Source organism: Dromiciops gliroides, chromosome 3 (assembly GCF_019393635.1).
Source record: "Dromiciops gliroides isolate mDroGli1 chromosome 3, mDroGli1.pri, whole genome shotgun sequence".
Taxonomy (NCBI): Eukaryota; Metazoa; Chordata; class Mammalia; order Microbiotheria; family Microbiotheriidae; genus Dromiciops; species Dromiciops gliroides.
In genome coordinates, this window is record NC_057863.1 from 408,336,373 (window position 1) to 408,354,052 (window position 17,680).

A 17,680-nucleotide genomic window follows, 5' to 3' on the forward strand; every position below is an offset into this window, starting at 1 on the left:
TCCCCAGTTGAGAAATGGTCAAAGGATATGAACAGGAAGTTTTCAGATGATGAAATTAAAGCTATCCAAAGCCATATTAAAAAATATTATCAGTCATTACTAATTAGAGAAATACAAATTAAAACAATTCTGAGGTACCACCTCACATCTATCTAATTGGCTAATATGACAAAAAAGGGAAATGATAAATGTTGGAGAAAATGGGAGGAAATTGGAACACTAATGCCCTGCTGGTGGAGCTGTGAACTGAACCAACCATTCTGGAGAATAATTTGGAACAATGTCCCAAAGCCTATAAAACTGTACATACCCTTTGACCCAACAATACCACTACTAGGTCTATATCTCAAAGAGATCATAAAAAGGGGGAAAGGACCCACATATACAAAAATATTTATAGCTGCTCTTTCTGTGGTAGCAAAGAATTGGAAATTGAGGGAATGTCCATCAATTAAGGAATGGCTAAACAAGTTGTGGTATATGAGTGTAATGTAATAGTATTATGATGTAAGAAATGCTAAGCAGATGGATTTCAGAAAAATCTGGACTTACATGAATTAATGCTGAGTTAAATGAGTAGAACCAAGGGAACATTGTACACAGTATCAACAACATTGTGTGATGATCAACTGTGATAGACTTAAGTCTTTTCAGCAATACAAGACAATGCCAAAAGATTTATGGTGGAAAATGCTCTCCACATTCAGAAAAAGAACTATGAAGTCTGAATGCAGATTGAAGAATACTATTTTTACTTTTCTCATTATTTTTTTGTTATCATTCTTGTTTATTATTTCTTGGGTTCTTTTTTTCCACTTTTGTTCTGATTCTTCTTTTGCAACATGATTAATGTGGAAATATGTTTAAAATGATTGTAATGTATAACCTTAAAAAAAACTTATGGGGGCAGCTACGTGGCACAGTGGATAGAGCACCGGCCCTGGAATCAGGAGTACCTGAGTTCAAATCCGGCCTCAGACACTTAACACTTACTAGCTGTGTGATCCTGGGCAAGTCACTTAACCCCATTTGCCTCACACACAAAAAAAAATGAGGGACTTAGACTACAGTACCTTCCAACTCTAAATTTATAATCTTATTTTATATAGCAAAGGGTGATGGGATCCCATAGCATGGAATCTCAAGGAGTGCATATCAGGTCTAGCTGCAGCCTTTTAGAGAGGATCCTGTAAAATCCTAATATCCATGAGAACAGAGATTGGGGAAAGGAGGGCTGATTCATTGTTATTTTATTACTTGGCAGGTGGGGTCAGTAGTGTATAATCTAGAAAAGGAAAACAATAATTCATAGATCATTATTCTACACCATTATAGCAGAACTTAGGATAATAGGATTTTGTTCTATGATATTATACCAGAACTTAGGACAGAAGTTTTTTAAAATTCAAAAGAACTTTAGATTTCATTTAATCTAGTACACTCACTTTAAAGACAGAAAACTGAGGCCCAAAAAAGTTCAGAGACTTGCCAAAGGTCACACATGAACTTGCTTGATTTCACACAATGACAAAGCTTGACTTCAAACCCAGGGCTTTGGCTTCAAATCCCATATTCTTTGTACTATGTTGCATCCCTCATCTCATCCTGTCATTCAAAATAAAGGATCCACATGCAAAAAATAATTTATTAGATATATTACCAGAAGCAAAAACTACCCACAAATCTCCTATATCACATTAAGGTCAAATACCATGCAACTGACCCCTGAAAATGTTATATCACTTCAAAGTTTGTGTTCTAAAGACTTCAGTAGATGTCAACACAAACCAGGAAGATGATAAGAATGTGGAAATGTCATTACGTGATGGCTAAATCTAAAATCGCTTACCAAATATAATAATGCTGTTGCAAAGGCCACAACAATAAGGAGATGAGAATTTAAGGACTACGGTAATGGGTTAAACCCATGTCCTTCAAATTTTCTAGCTCTAACAATGGTCCTAAGAGACAGCAATTAATAATTATATATAATACACACATATGGTACTATTTGAGGGGTATAGGAGGGAGAAGAGAATACAAGATATATAAAACGCAATTCTTTTCCTTGAGGATCTTATAATCTAGTTGGAGATATAGATGTAGATAACTAGATATAGATACACACACACAAAATAATTAATTATACAGGGTTGTGAGTCAACAAGACATAATAGTAAGCACAGTAAACTGAAAACCAGAAGACATGGGTTTTAGCTCTGACTCTACTGCTATATTGCCACTTTGACCTGGGACAAGGCCCCTCTGAGCCTTAGTTTTCTCATCTATAAAATGAGATAAATGGAATAAATAATTTCTAATGTCTTTGATATCTCTAAATTTCGATTGTTTAGAGAAAAAAAATCATTTTAGGCTGGAGTAGTCCAGGAAAGCTTCTCAGTGGAAGTATAACTTCAACTGAGTCTTTAAGCAGAGAAGAGTTGTTCAATCAGTCGTGGCTGACTCTTCATGACCCTCTGGACCCTCTGGGAAAGATACCAGAGTGTTTTGCCATTTCCTTCTCCAGTAGACTAAGGCAAACAGAGGTTAAGTGACTTGCCCAGGATCACACAGCTAGTAAAGTTTCAGAGGCTGAATTTGATAGGTTTTCCTGACTCCAGGCTCAGCAATCTATCCACTGAGCCACTTAGCTGCCTCCAAGGAGAGAAGGAAAGAAGAGGGGAATCATGGGAAGGAAACAAAAAGAAGCAAACTGTAAGATATATTTAGGTAGGGTAAAATATACTAGTATATCAGGCAGTTGGTTTCTATTAGTAGAATAACAGATTGAGAATGGTTAGCAAGGAGAGTAACACTTAACAGAAATAGAAAAATCAGGAGGGAGAACTACAAATGCTTTCTAGAGTGTATGGGGAGTTCAATTTTAGATATGTTTATTTGATGTGACATCAGGACAATGAACTGGAAAAATGCAGCAGGAAGCTGCAATGTAAGACTAAGTTTAAAAGAATGGTCAGAGCTAGAAATATAGACTTAGAAGACATTTCCATAGAGATTATAGTGAAAGTTATGCAAGTAGAAGAGATTCTTAAGGGGCAGAGCACAAAGAAGGGAGGGGAGGAAGACAAGTATAAAACTTTAGGATAAAATCAATATTTAGTGTGCTAAAGAAGGAAGAAGAATAAAATATTGTAAGTGACCAAAAATATCAAGAAAAAAGTCACTTAGGGGCAGCTAGGTGACACAGTGGATAAAGCACTGGCCCTGGATTGAGGAGGACCTGAGTTCAAATCTGGCCTCAGACACTTGACACTTACTAGCTGTGTGACCCTGGGCAACTCACTCAACCTTCATTGCCCCACCAAAAAAAGAAAAAAGTCACACAGACCTGAGAATCCTGTATCCTTGGTGATACATATATGAGACAATCGTTTTATCTTCTTTTATCATCCCTATGATGAAACTCAATCTATTTCAGTGTACCTAAGGAGAATAATGAGCATAATTTTATCACGGGTAGCAGCATATATTTTGAAATTGGAATGAGATAGCAGAATTGAACCTCAAGTGTTTCAGTTTGGTACATTGTCAGAATTTGAAATCTAATATTGTTTATCTTCTTTACCCTACAAAATTCATTTATTTAGCAAACATTTATTAAGCACCCATTTCATGAAGAATACTATGGCAGTACTGGAGGGGAATAAGAAATAGTCTCTCAATCTGTCTTCAAAGAGTTCATAATCAAGATCAGAGGAAATAAGATGCAGGTTGAAAAGGTACTAAGACCATGGAACACAAAGAGCATTTTCTGTGTTCAGTACTAGGAAAGTACGCCCTAACTTGAGCCATTCTTGCAAATGCCTATTATTCATTACCAGGTATCTAGGAAGGAAAGTAAGAAAGGTTGGATCAGTGAAAATGTATCACCACTTAATAAAAAATAAACTCAAAGTTTATTCCTAATGGATCAATGGTGAAATGTTACTACTCTCATTAGGCTAGATCCTCCTGTTTAAAGTTGTTCCCCCTGGGGATGGGACATAAATTAAACCTGAGAATCTCTAACTAATTTGGACAAAGAATACTTGTGTTTTGGGCTTGAACCATAGTATTATAACCTGTAAGTACCACTTGCCAATATAGATAGGAAGGAAGGTACTGGAAGTATGGAATATCTCCAGAATAAAGAAGAGGGCATAGACATTTTAGAACAACATGGAATAAATTAAGGTTATTTCCACCCCCCCCCTCTCTCTCTCACACACACACACACACACACACACACGCACGCACACGCAAAAAATTGCCACTGATACAAACCAGAAAAGCACGGGCCACCATAGCTGAGGGAGTTGTAGGTTTCTTTTGTTTGTTTGTTTGTTTGTTTGTTTTGCAGAGCAATGAGGGTTAAGTGACTTGCCCAGGGTTATGCAGCTAGTAAGTATCAAGTGTCAGAGGTCAGATTTGAACTCAGGTCCTCCTGAATCCAGGGCCAGTGCATTATCTACTGCGCCACCTAGCTACCCCTAGTTATAGGTTTCTTGCAGCATGCACTCATAGGTCTGTGTTAGCTTATACCAAAACAGGACCACAGGGAGTTTCTTGATCTAGAAGGGTTCTATGTTATACTTTCTTTCCCTTCTTTCCCCAAACTATGAGATTCTGTTTCTATTGTTAGAACATCTGGTCTCCTATCAAAGTCCTCTTCTTTTATTTTTTTTTGCGGGGCAATGGGGGGTTAAGTGACTTGCCCAGGGTCACACAGCTAGTAAGTGTCAAGTGTCTGAGGCCGGATTTGAACTCAGGTACTCCTGAATCCAGGACCAGTGCTTTATCCACTGTGCCACCTAACTGCCCCCAAAGTCCTCTACTTTGAAAGAGTCTTCCTCCATATTTGACCACAGGCACAACTTGAATTTAGCTGAGACTTTGCCTCACCTGCCATCATTATCCCACTCTGTTCCCTTGATCCCCCTGGTCACCAACCCTTCAGCAACATCATCATTAACACTGCATATCACTGTCACAGCTAGTTACCAAAGACTGCTCATACACATGCATGCAGACAAACAAACATAAATATATCTTGTGATTCATTCATCAAACTTGGAGAAAAAATATTTCCTTCTGCTGCCATAACTAAATTATCACAATCAGAGAAACCTTCTCAGACACACTCCCCCCTCTTTCACAGTTCCATTCAACAGTGGCAAAGTAGGAGTTAAGTACTTTTGGGAGACTATCAAACAATATTTGAAGCTGGAGTACCCAACCTTTTTTGTGGGAAGGAGACACTTTTTTTATTTTCCCGAAGATTTAAGATCATGGGGATAGGTCTTGATAGTGAAGAACTCCCTTAGGAAAGAGGGAAGTGAAAGGAAAGAATTAAAACTGAAGTCTCTGAGGGTTCCCTAATACAGGCAGCTGTCTGAAGCATCTGGAGACTGTTCACAAACATTCTAGGAGAAGCACTTACATATATTTCATTTTAGCCAACAACTGACCTCATCATCTGAATTTGTGAAACTGTATTATTAATACAATCTAGAGTTTTCAAAACCAAATTGCCCAGAAAACTTTTTTACTGTCATTCTCTTCTTGCCCTGGAGTGATTCTCTGCCAAAGCAGAAAATAAAGCATTTTATTCCTTTCTTTCAATCTGCTTTTGGTGGGTCATTAATTCTTGGCATGGTCCTGTCACAGTTCATTATGCTAAACAGGGCTTGATGTTGTAAATCCCAGTAGTGTTGTGGAAGAGTTAAATAAGTTATTTTCAAGTCTATAGTAATCAGGGGGAAAACATAGCTTAAAAATATTCTGAGAGTTGAAATGTGATCCACAGTCCCTTTGAAGTCCTTTGGAAGAAACTGATTCCTTAAGTAAGATACAGAAATCTAGCTAACATCCTTTAGGAAAAAGAAATTCCAAAAAATAATTCTGCATGATACACAAATGCATGAAACAGAAGTTACAACAGAATTGTTTTCTCCCATTAGGAACCTCAAGTAACTTATTCTATTTGTACCATGCATGCTCAAACACTTGACAACTTTTCACCAAAATAATAAATGATACCAAACTCTAGCACTTGGATTTTAGTTCATTTGGAAGCATGGCATAAAATCCCATCTTTAAACTCATCGCTGTTCTTGACCTAGAACATAATAGCATTATGAATATAGAACATCGAGACATGCCAAGGGTTTTATATACCATAGACAGTAATTGGCAATTGTGCCATAGGTAACTGATTCTATTAATAGCTAAAGGAAAGAAAATAGCTGAATAATCAACATTCCCTTCTATAATTAGTTGTAGTAAGATTATTTCAATAGCAGTTTAGCACTTTATTTCAGTGAGGTAACAAATGAAAGGTTGGATATCACGGCAATGGTTATGATGAGATTACATTAGACTAGCTATCAGGGAACTGGTTTTCTCTCCATCTCCTCTCTCCTTATCCTAGGCAAATGCCCTCATTTATCTTCACCTACAAGTCCTAGGTTAACCTTATTGGGTGATACTTCTTACAATGTTGAATTGCCCCAGAGATAACCAGAAACATATGCCTGAGGATTCCAAGAGGACGATGGCAGCAGGACACTTAGCAGGAAGAAGCCAAATTGACTCCTATTATTTGAAGCTCTCTTGCTCATCAGATTTCAAGTCATTTGTTTAAATACTGGCAGAATCCATCACTTCCACCCCTCTGGTACAGCCTTTGAAGCCCAGTCTCTAGATTCTGACCCAGGTCAGATGGTATGGGCAAAGGATATGCTCCACATTGTAAGAATCCTCAAAGGCTAGGGTCTTTGCTCTCTGGCATAAAGCCCCAGCTTAATATCATATCCAGGTACCCTATTCCTAGACTGAGCATTATGATTCCCAGTTCTATCTGCCCCGCATGCAAATCATGGCTTCAAGAGGCTAGTCAATGTTATCCTAGTTAATACATGTCACTATTATTCTATTGAGTCCAATTCTTTTATAGCTAAGAAAACTGAGACTCGGAGAAGCTAAGTAATTGAATAATACCACACAGTTCTTAAAGGTCTGAAGCAGGAAATTAACTAAGTCTTCCTTATTCCAAGTCCACAGCTTTCTCCACGACATTATGCTTTTTATTTTTGCTGAATTCAATTTCTTGAATCCAACTTTACAAGTCATTCTTAAATCATTAAAATTAGTGTAGTACCAGGAGATTGTTTTGTATTTAAATTTTAACATATAAATCAGAATATTTTTTAAACCCTGAATATAAAATAGAACAATAAACCAGTTTTCAAGATTTTAATTTTTCTTTTAAACATTTCAGTTTGATATAATAATTTCTGGTTGTATCTGTATGTTTTCCTTTAACATTTCAAACTTCAAATAAAGGTCCCCAACATCTTGGAGCCTAAGTATTCCAAAGTATCATAATCCACCCCAGGCGCTTGTTTAACAAAACACACATAAAAGTTTCTAGCCAAAGTTAAGTGCTGGCACAGTTAATAAGGTCTTGCTACTGGTGTCTTGCATCTGTTTTCCTGCTTGCTTTACTCAGCCCTGCCCCTCAGATCTCCTAGTTACTAACAATTTGCTTTGGCTTTTGTTCCTCACCTGTCTCTGACCTCCAGTATTTGTAGCTTACTTATTTTAGTCTGTTTTCCTGGCTCCTAATTGGTTGCTTATATTGATCTTCATATGAGTATATCCCCTGATCCTACCGCCTGTCTAACTTCTAATGCTTGCCTGATCCTTTAAACCCTAACTGATGGCCTAGATTCTAACCCTCACTGCCCACTAAGACCTCTGATACCTGATCCTTAAACCCTTGCTTCAACCTCTCCCTCCCTCTCCCTTCTCTACTTCCCTCTCCTTTCTCTACCTCTCCACCGTCCTTCTCCAGCACAAAAACAACAAAGTCTAAGTCTGAGTTCATAGAATTTATTTGAACACAAACAACTTATACAAAAATTATCCTTAACTCCAAATTCCTTTGACTGGATATTTAAATTTTGTTTTTCAAACTGGACACTAAAACAAACTATGACCACCTATTTGACCAATTTAGGAATATGTGAAATAAAAAACTTCAGAAGGACCCTATTACTTTTTGTTAATTAAAAATTAATAACTTCCTGCTTCTTTTCATGCTGAGTTGACTTAGGTGGCAATTTTGCCTATTTATCATGTAAAAGATTAATTTAGGACCAAGGAATTCGGAAGTCAGAAAGGACTATGGGTATTGCCCAGTCCAAATCCCCATTTTAAACATGAAAAAAAATGAGGCTCAAAGAGGTTATATGATTTGTCCATTTTTTTGTATTTTCTTGATGTAGACCAGATTGACATGAGTAATTAACCCTCAACAAAGTGAAGTACTAATCTTAATCAAGATCTCCTCAAAGTTTATAAGATTTAGGAGGGATATGCATAAACACAGTGTGATCTTATGACATATATACCTTGAAGAATGAGTAGAACTTTGAATCATTAAGCAGTGTAGTTGCTGCTAGTGTAGTCTTTATTCTTTGTCTTCTGCTTGGTCCTTAGGGGGTCCTTTAGAAACTGGGTCCTTAGCATGTATTCAGTTACTTAGAGAGCAAATATTCCTAGTCAGAAGTCTTATCTCTAAGCAAATTTAGATGTTAAAATAAAAGGGGTGGTGCAGTGGATAGAGCACTGGCCCTGAAGTCAGGAATAGCTGAGTTCAAATCCGGCCTCAGACACTTAACACTTACTAGCTGTGTGACCCTGGGTAAGTCACTTAACCCCAATTGCCTCACTAAAAATAATTTTAAAATAAAAAATAAAATAAAAGGGGTGAAGGCTGTTTGCTTGACTTTTGATCTTGGGTTTCTGCAAAAGACTGAGGCCACAGAATGTCCAAAGTACAATATGCAATAATAAGGTTGACTTATTGAGGCTTATTTTTCTAATTCAGAGAACAGAACAGAGGAAAGGCCAGAAAGAACAAGCAAGACAGCTTTAAAAGCCACATGCTAAATTTATATACTTAAAAAGAAAAGCAAGTTTGCGACCTGAAATTTAATGTACAATCTTTTTTTTTTCTGTTCTACCACATATATGTAAATGATCATTTTATTTGGCATTTGTTAAGTTGAGAATAAAAATCAATTTAAATTCAACAACAACAACAAAAGGTCATGGAAAAGGAAAAAGTTGCTGCCGAAGTAGAAAAGAGTGAATGATGCCTTGATTTTCAAGAAGGAGGAGGAGGAAGAGAAAGAGAAAGATAAGGAGGAGAGGGCAAAGTCCTTCAAGCTTCAGCTCAACAGTGGACAAAATTCTAGAGTGTATAATTACAAAGAGATAATCAGGAAATATATTGCAGACAAGATGGAGAGATGCTATAGGCAAGAAAATAGATTTATTTGGTGGATTCAAAACTAATCAAAGGGGTAGCTAGGTGGCACAGTAGATAGAGCACCGGCCCTGGAATCAGGAGGACCTGAGTTCAAATCCGGCCTCAGACACTTAACACTAGCTGTGTGACCCTGGGCAAGTCACTTAACCCCAATTGCCTCACTAAAAAATAAATAAATAAAAACAAAAACAAAAAAACTAATCAAAGGAGCAGAGTCAAAGAATGTCTATTAATAATTCGACATGAACTAGAAAGTTTTTGGTTTTTTCCATAAATGAAGTATTTCAGGGATTTGTTCTTGGTCCTATACTGTCTGATGTCTTTATTGGTAAATTGCATAATGCCACACCAGAAATAATTATCTAATTATCAGATAAAATTTAGATGGGAGACACTAAGCATATTGGTTGATAGGACCCCAAAAGAACTTCATAAGCAAGAAAGATGGACCAAATGGATGAATGGATCAAATCTGATGAGATGACATTTATAAGCATAAATACAAAATTTGACAATTGTATATTTAAAATAAAGTATAGGATGGGAGAGACATAGTTTAAAAAGAGAGTCTAAGAAAAAAAAAAAGACTTGGGGCTTTTAGTGGACTGCAAGTTGCCAACAAGCCAACAGCATGATCAAAACAAAACAAAACAAAAAGCTAATGTTACATTAAGAAAGGAATAGTGTCCAAAATTTAGGAGGTGAAAATATCCTTTATTTTGTCCTAGCAAGACTACTTCTGTGCACTGTATTCTGTTTTTGACCCTAAGTTTTATAAAGTAAATAGAGAGCATTCAGAAAAGAATGAGTAGTCTGGTAAAAGAATTGGAGACTATGTCATATGAGAGCAGATAAAAGAACTGGCAATATATTTAAACTGGAAATCAAAAGACCAGGTCAAAGAGAGAATGTTATTACTATGTTCAAGTATCTAAAGTGTTGTCTTGGGGAATAGGAATCAAATTTGTTTCTCTTAACTTCGGGAAGGTCAATGGGTGACCAGACATCATGGTGGAAGTTTCCATAAGGGGGATTTAAACTTAATATATGGAAAAGCCTCCTAATAATTAGAGCTGCCTAAAAGTGGAATGAAGTCTTGAGAAGTAATGAGTCTTCCTACATTGAAGGTCTTCAATCAAAGACTTAGATGACTGCTCGTCAAAGATGTTTCAAAACGAGATTCTTGTCAGGTATGGTTTGGTCTCTGGGTTTACATCTAACTCTTCTGACTCTGTCATCTTCATTAGTTCTTTCCACAGAAAGCATTTCCTAATTTCACATCAGTAGTTTCTAGTACCTTCTCCTCTGAAATTACCTTCCATCAATATGGTAAATATCTTGTATGTACCTAGTTATCTACCCTAAAGAATATTATGGCTTAAGGAGAGAAATTCATTTTTCCTTTCTTTGTATTCTCATGACTTAATACAGTGATTGGCACATAGTAAACACTTAATAAATTATTCCTGACTGACTGTGCCCTGAAGAGAAAAACTAGGATCAATAGTCTAGTGAGAGGCATATTTTAGCTCAATTCAAGGAAAAACTTCCTAATCACCAGAGGTTTTCCAAATGGGAAATGAATAGCCTAAGAAACAGAGAGTCTTATCACTAGAAGCCTTCAAATAGAAGCTGGGTGATCATTTGTCAGATATGTTTATAAATAGGAGGCATGACTTGGTTAAGACTTACACTAAGGGACCACTGAGTTCCGTCTAATTCAGCAATTTTCTAAGTCTATGCTTCTAGATTGAAAATTTACCTCGAGGTAACAAAGTGTCGCTGTAATAATAAATAACATATAATTAGGTTCAGTAATAACTGTGTTCATTAGAAGCTAGTCATCCAGACAGATATCATCAGTGCAAAGCTGTTAAAGAAGATTAGTATATGATAGAAATAAGCTCACAAGAATTAGGGAGGGGGAAAAATTTCAATTAGCTTCTTTCCCTGTAAGATTAGTCATTTGTACTGCATATGGAAAGGTAGCATCTAATTCTATGCTTCCTCCAATGAAGTACCAATACAAAGTGCATGCCTCACTGACTGTGATTAAATGACATCATCTTTATTTGTAAAGAACATGAGGCATGAAGAATGTTAAATGTTAAATAAGCTATTTTTACTGATATGAATGATTCTTCTCCATTGCTGAATGGTGGCAAGTGGGAGTCTGGGTCCCTAAAGGCTATGCTAGCAAAGTATAAGGTCTAGAAGAACAGAAGAAGTTTTGAAAATAGACCTACTCCCCCATTATGTGTCTGCAGACCAAGGAAAAAGCCTAACAAAATTTGAAGAGGCTTGTCACCAAAAGGTTGGTCACCATATGAATGTTTCGGCTCCTAGCAACTTGGTGCAGAACAAGAAAGATGTTTGGAAACATTGGTAGATTAAAATAATATTAATTATTAGCTAAAAGAGAGATCATAATTTTTTCTGGTTTTTTTATTATTTTATTTGAGACCACAAAATAAAAGTAGATTTTCTAATAAAGTTTTTTGAACAATCAATCAACAAGTATTTATTAAGCTCCTATTAAATTCTGTCACTGTGTGAGGCCCTGGAGACATGAAAACAAAGACAAAAACAAAATTTCCCTTTCCTCAAAGAACTTACATTCTATTTGGGAAGACTGTGAATATATATATATATATATATATATATATATATATATATATATATATATATATAGCTATAGACAAAATAGATAAGAGAGAATTTAAGAGAAAGGATAGCAGTAACTGGGATTCCAAGATTCATATTAAAGTGGTAACTAAGCTGAGTTTTGAAAGAAACTAGGGATTCTATGAAGCATAAGTAAGGGGGAAAACCATGGGGATAGGATATAATCAGTTCAAAGTTATGTATGTGGGAGATGGGATGCCCTTAATAAGGAATAGGACGAACAATTTGACTAGACAATAAAATGCAAGAAGGAGAGTAATATGTATAAGACTAGAAAATTAGGTTGCTGCCAGTCTATGATTTAAAAGGTTTAAATGGCAAACAGAGGAGTTTAAAATATTTAATCCCATAGGTAATAGGGAATCACTGGAGCTTAATAAGGAAGGAAATAATATGATTAGACTTGCATTTTAGTAAAATCACTTTTGCAGCTGTGTGGAGGGTAGGCTGAAGTGGGGAGAGACTTGAGACAGAGACATCAATTAGGAGATTATTTCAATAGTACAAGTAAGAGATGATGAGAGCCTGAACTAGGGTCATGGCTACAAAAGTAGAGAAATATGAAAGGGTATTGACAAGGGGGGAGAGATGTTATGGAGAGTTATTCTGGCTTAGAAAGCTATATAGGGGGCATCTAGGTGGCGCAGTGGATAGAGCACCGGCCCTGGAGTCAGGAATACCTGAGTTCAAATCCGGCCTCAGACACTTAACACTTACTAGCTGTGTGACCCTGGGCAAGTCACTTAACCCAAATTGCCTCACTAAAAAAAATAAAAAGAAAAATAAAATAAAAAAATAAAAAGAAAGCTATATAGGTCTTCATTCATCAAACACAATTCTGCCATTTTCAATTTCTACTGACTTTAAAAAATTAGCATGGAATTTTATAGTCTAGTAGTAGTAGATGGCAAAGCATTGCCTTGTTTGTGGGGGTAATAAATTGTAAATTACTGCACTTCCTTAAGACTTATCTGTAAAGTTGGGCACTTAATAAATGTGTGCTGACTTGATATCCTTCACATTTAACAGATATGCATACATTAAGCTTATTGCACAGGGCACTGGGGGAGTCAGTGAAAAATCATAACTCATTATAATCCTAAAAGCTGTTTCATATTTATTCTCTTATCATGGTATAATATAGCTTTAAACTCCTCAAAAAACATAGATGTCTCAAACAGCTAACCTCTTCTCCAGTTTTACCTTAAGCTTATAGGTTTGACTCTTTTGATGCAGATGGGGACCACATCATACATAGTGGAAAGGATAGTGAAACTGGACCTGGGAAATACCAGACAAACTTTAATATCTATACAGTATTATGCAGAGTTTCAATTAAGTGGATTTTTTTTTTGGCCATAGTCACATTTGCAGATCATCTAATGAATCAGAGGGAATTCAGGCTATAGGATTAAGAGGCATACTCACAAGGATGAAATCATGGAGCCTTGAAGGTAAGGATAAGTACTTTTCAATTCTTTCTTGTTCATCAGCTAAAGTAAAGGTAGCAGAAAGTAACAATATACAAATAAACTTAAGCAAAGAATAAATGCACTGGGAGGAGGTAATATCTATTTTACATGAGTACTAAATTATTACCAGAAACAGCATTAAACACAAAATTACAATTAGAAATATATTAGCTTGATATATGTATGTATATATACATATATAGATATATAACTAGAAATATATTATATTTAAGTGATACCTTTTTATAAATTGGCATGGAATTTTTATAGTCTAGTAGTAGATAGCAAAGCATTGCCTTGTGTGGGGGGCATTAGCTGAGACTTGAAGGAAACTAGATAAATATAGGAGGCAGGGGTGAAAAGGGAGAACAGTACAGGCATGGGAGACAATCAAAGAAAGTACTCATAGTCTGGAGATGGAGAGCCATATATAAGGAACAGTTCAGTATCATCATTTATACTAACTAGTCACAATGTATATTATCACATTTCAATCTAGAATTGTAAATGTCAGCATTCAAATGTCATCCATTTAATTGAAACTGTGCATAATACTATATAGATTTACCTTCTTCATTATGTTTTGTTAAGGCTAGTATTAAAAATTGATTGGCATTTCCCCAAGTAAAGCAACTATCACAGAGGAAAGTTGTCTCAGATGCATGTTGGGTTATAGAAAAAAAAAGATTAGGAATTAAAATTTACCATGAATGATCCATATGCAGATAATTGAGTTGCTTTAATACACAAATCAAAATGATTTTGTTTTCCTCTAATTGAAACGTCATTAAAATAAACAGGGATTGTGGGACAGTCAGCAACCAGGTGGTGCAGTGGATAGAGTGCCAGGACTGGAGTCAGAAAGACTCATCTTTCTGAGTTCAAATCTGGCCTCAGACACTTATCTGTGCAACCCCAGGCAAGACACTTAACCCTGTTTACCTCAGTTTCCTCATATGTAAAAAATGAGCTGGAGGAGGAAATGACAAACTGCTCCAGTGACTTTGCCAAGAAAACCCCAAATGGGGTCACAAAGAGTCAGACACAACTGAAAACAACTGAACAACAACAATCACAGAAAGAAGGCATTAAAATTAAGGAGGATTGAAAAAGGCGTATGGATTACTCATGGTAAATTTTAAATCCTAATCTAGTTTTCTTCTATGACTCAGCATTCATCTAGGACAACTTTCCAGTGCCAGTCTGTATAGAAGCCTTTTCTGTTTGGTATAGTTACAGGACTTGTACTCTTGACATAACCTTTGAGAACTCAGGGTTAATTCCATAGCGAAATGAGACACTGGAGAAAGAATTTTCCTTGTGTGTCAAAAAATAACTCCCTTAAATCTAAAGCCTCATTTCTCAAGTCATCTATTTCAAAAAGAATCTATCATTTAAACACAGGAAAGAGAAGTTAACTGCCCCCAAGTCCTAAGTTTATTTTATTGGAGATCCAGACAAAACTAATAAAATAGCAAACAATCATCCAAGATCTAGAGTACTGAGTAAAATTATAATGGGAGTATTGTATATGAAGTATCATAAGGTTTTGATAATGATTTTTATCTTCCTGTGTCCCTAATGAAAATATTTGTATATAAACTAAAAGGAAGGAGGGAAGAGGGAAAAAATATTCATCCAGAATGAAAATAAACAACTTGCCGAAGTTCACACTGACCTTTAGTTGTCCCAAATTAATAGAGGAAGAGATATAAGTGCCAGAAAATGTCCTATAAAAGGGAAATGTGGAAACAACCATTCATTCGCCTGTCTGCTACCAAAAGGAAGATCCATCCATCAGACATTGAAATCTGTTGTACCCTCTCTCAGGGTATGACAGATGCAAATTATTCCCCAAGATCAAAGTACCAACAGGAAGAGCTACGCACCCAGGAATATGCTGCCCTAAGGTGTGCATGGAGGTGGGGGATGGGAAAGGGGAATATAACTAATCAAATCTTCATCCCTGAAATGCATTCTGACAACTATTTAAGGCCAACACATTTGTGCCTCACAAACTATTATTGATTTAGATTATTTAACATCAGTCAACTGCCAGATTCCAAAATAAAATCTGAAAACTTGCCAGAATACTTCTGACATGATCTTTCCTATGAAGCACAAATACATAATTGAATACCCCTTGCCAAGAAGCTGACAGGGAGGCTAACATTCCTACAATACTTAACTGGATGAAACCTTCTAGAGAAAGCAAAATCATGCCACACATCTGAAACACATTCTAACACATGAAGTACACCATGGACATTACAACATAGGTCTAATGTAATTCATTTGTAAAGTCCTGGAGGTACTACATATATCATTTTGTCACCAAAAAAAGGACCATAGACATGTTTGCTAGGTGGAAAAAATAACCTTGGACTAGGTAGAATTTTTGTGTAGGTGTGTAGATGTGTAGGAAGCTTTTCTTCCCCAGATTTTCCTTTCAATATTGTTTTCTTCCTTTCAAAAGACTCCCTCCCCTTCCTATTCTTCATGCCCTCTCTCCCTCCTCAAATATCCCATCAACAGCTGTTCCCAGGAAAAAAAAATCTGACATAACTTACTTCCTGTAAATTCAGGGATACCAATTACTAAAATTTTAGCCTTATTTCTTAATTATACAATAAAACTTTTCTCATGGTTTAGCCATCTGTCAGCAGGTTGGAGACATTTTGCCTCCTAAAAACATACCCGGTGGATAGCTTTATAAACTGCCTACGTAGAATGCAAGGCTGAAGTGTTCCTCCACCTTTTTATCTCATGACTCGTCCAAATGCTGCTGAGACTCCTCCCTTGTCCTTCCTCCTTTCTCATTCTACATGCCCCATAGCCATGGTAATATGCCCATTTCATGTAGGAGAGTAGCATATGAAATAGATTTCCTTTTACCAAAGGGAGGATAGGAGCTCAATGAAGAACTTCTGATTTAGGTTCAACTGATCCCATGGGAGAGCTGCTTTTTAGATCCCAGTTTTTGCAATAAGAAAAAAAGGCAATGATTCCTCAACCATACAATATTTAATATGAACCAATTCCCCGTCTACATCCACACAGTGAAGGTAGGATGTGGCACCACAAAAGATTAGAAAACAGATTCAAACAGAGGACAAAAATAACATGGACAATAAAAATTTTTAAATGTGTTTGAACCATGCATTTTAGCTCCCCTCCTTCACCAAATTGTTTGTCAGAGCTGTTAACAGGTATCAATGTGAACTATCTTGAATCTTTCCTCCTCCTGGTCCTCCTGATCCAGAACAATCGGTGAAGAAACTGGCAAGTTGTTAAGTGGTCTAAAAGAGGAGGCAGGAGAGAGGAGAGGCCAGAAACAAGATAAGCAACAGCTCCTTTGCTACATTAGAGTTGGATATCATTTAGATATTACTTTGAATTTGATCCTAGTAAGGTTAAAACCAGACTTTAAACAAAGAGAACTTCTTTTATTTGGGGAATAGTTTGAAGCAACTTTGTTCCTGATTACAGTGTATCTAAGAACAGGGATAACAAAGCCAGGTTTTACAGAAGAGATACCAGGCAATGGTATTTATGTTGCATGATTGCATGGCATATTGAGGTGAGCCTTGAAAGGGCACTGTGGTTTAGTGGTTAAAGTGATGAACCTGAACTCATAAAGACCTGGATTTCTAACACAAGTCAGTCAATTCAGTCAGTCATCAGTGAATACACATTCCACAGAAGGCTAAGGGAGGTTACAAAGAACTGACAATAACTTGTGGACTGAGGAAACTAATGGGAATATCAATTTCTATCTGTAAAAAAAAAACAAACACCTTTCCTGTCACTATAAAGATAATAGCATATTTGTTTTCTGGATAATGTTTACCTCAACTGGCATCTTAAAGTTTATCTCATATCTTCAGGAACGGATGCTTCTTACATACTTTTCTTTCTTTTTAAAATTTGTTATACTGATTCCTTTTCCTTTTACATACTTTTCTGGAAAAAATATCCTTCCCTGCTCTCCCTTCACTCTCTCTGATAACAAAGAAAATAAAAATGTCAGCAAACCCAAAAACCCATTCGTGGGGTAGAAATACACACATACACACCTATTTATCTACCTATCTATCTATAAAATATAGATGTATATCTATAAACTATATCTATCCATAAAATATAGATGTATCTCTACAAAACATGTCTATAAAATGTAGATAAA

At 36.2% G+C, this 17,680-nt stretch overlaps 1 protein-coding gene across 1 annotated transcript in view; it reads right to left on the reverse strand.

The window, feature by feature from the left end:
- Window positions 1-17,680, reverse strand: part of PLCL1 (phospholipase C like 1 (inactive)) — a 437,313-nt gene that overhangs the window by 224,098 nt on the left and 195,535 nt on the right. The window lies entirely within an intron of this gene.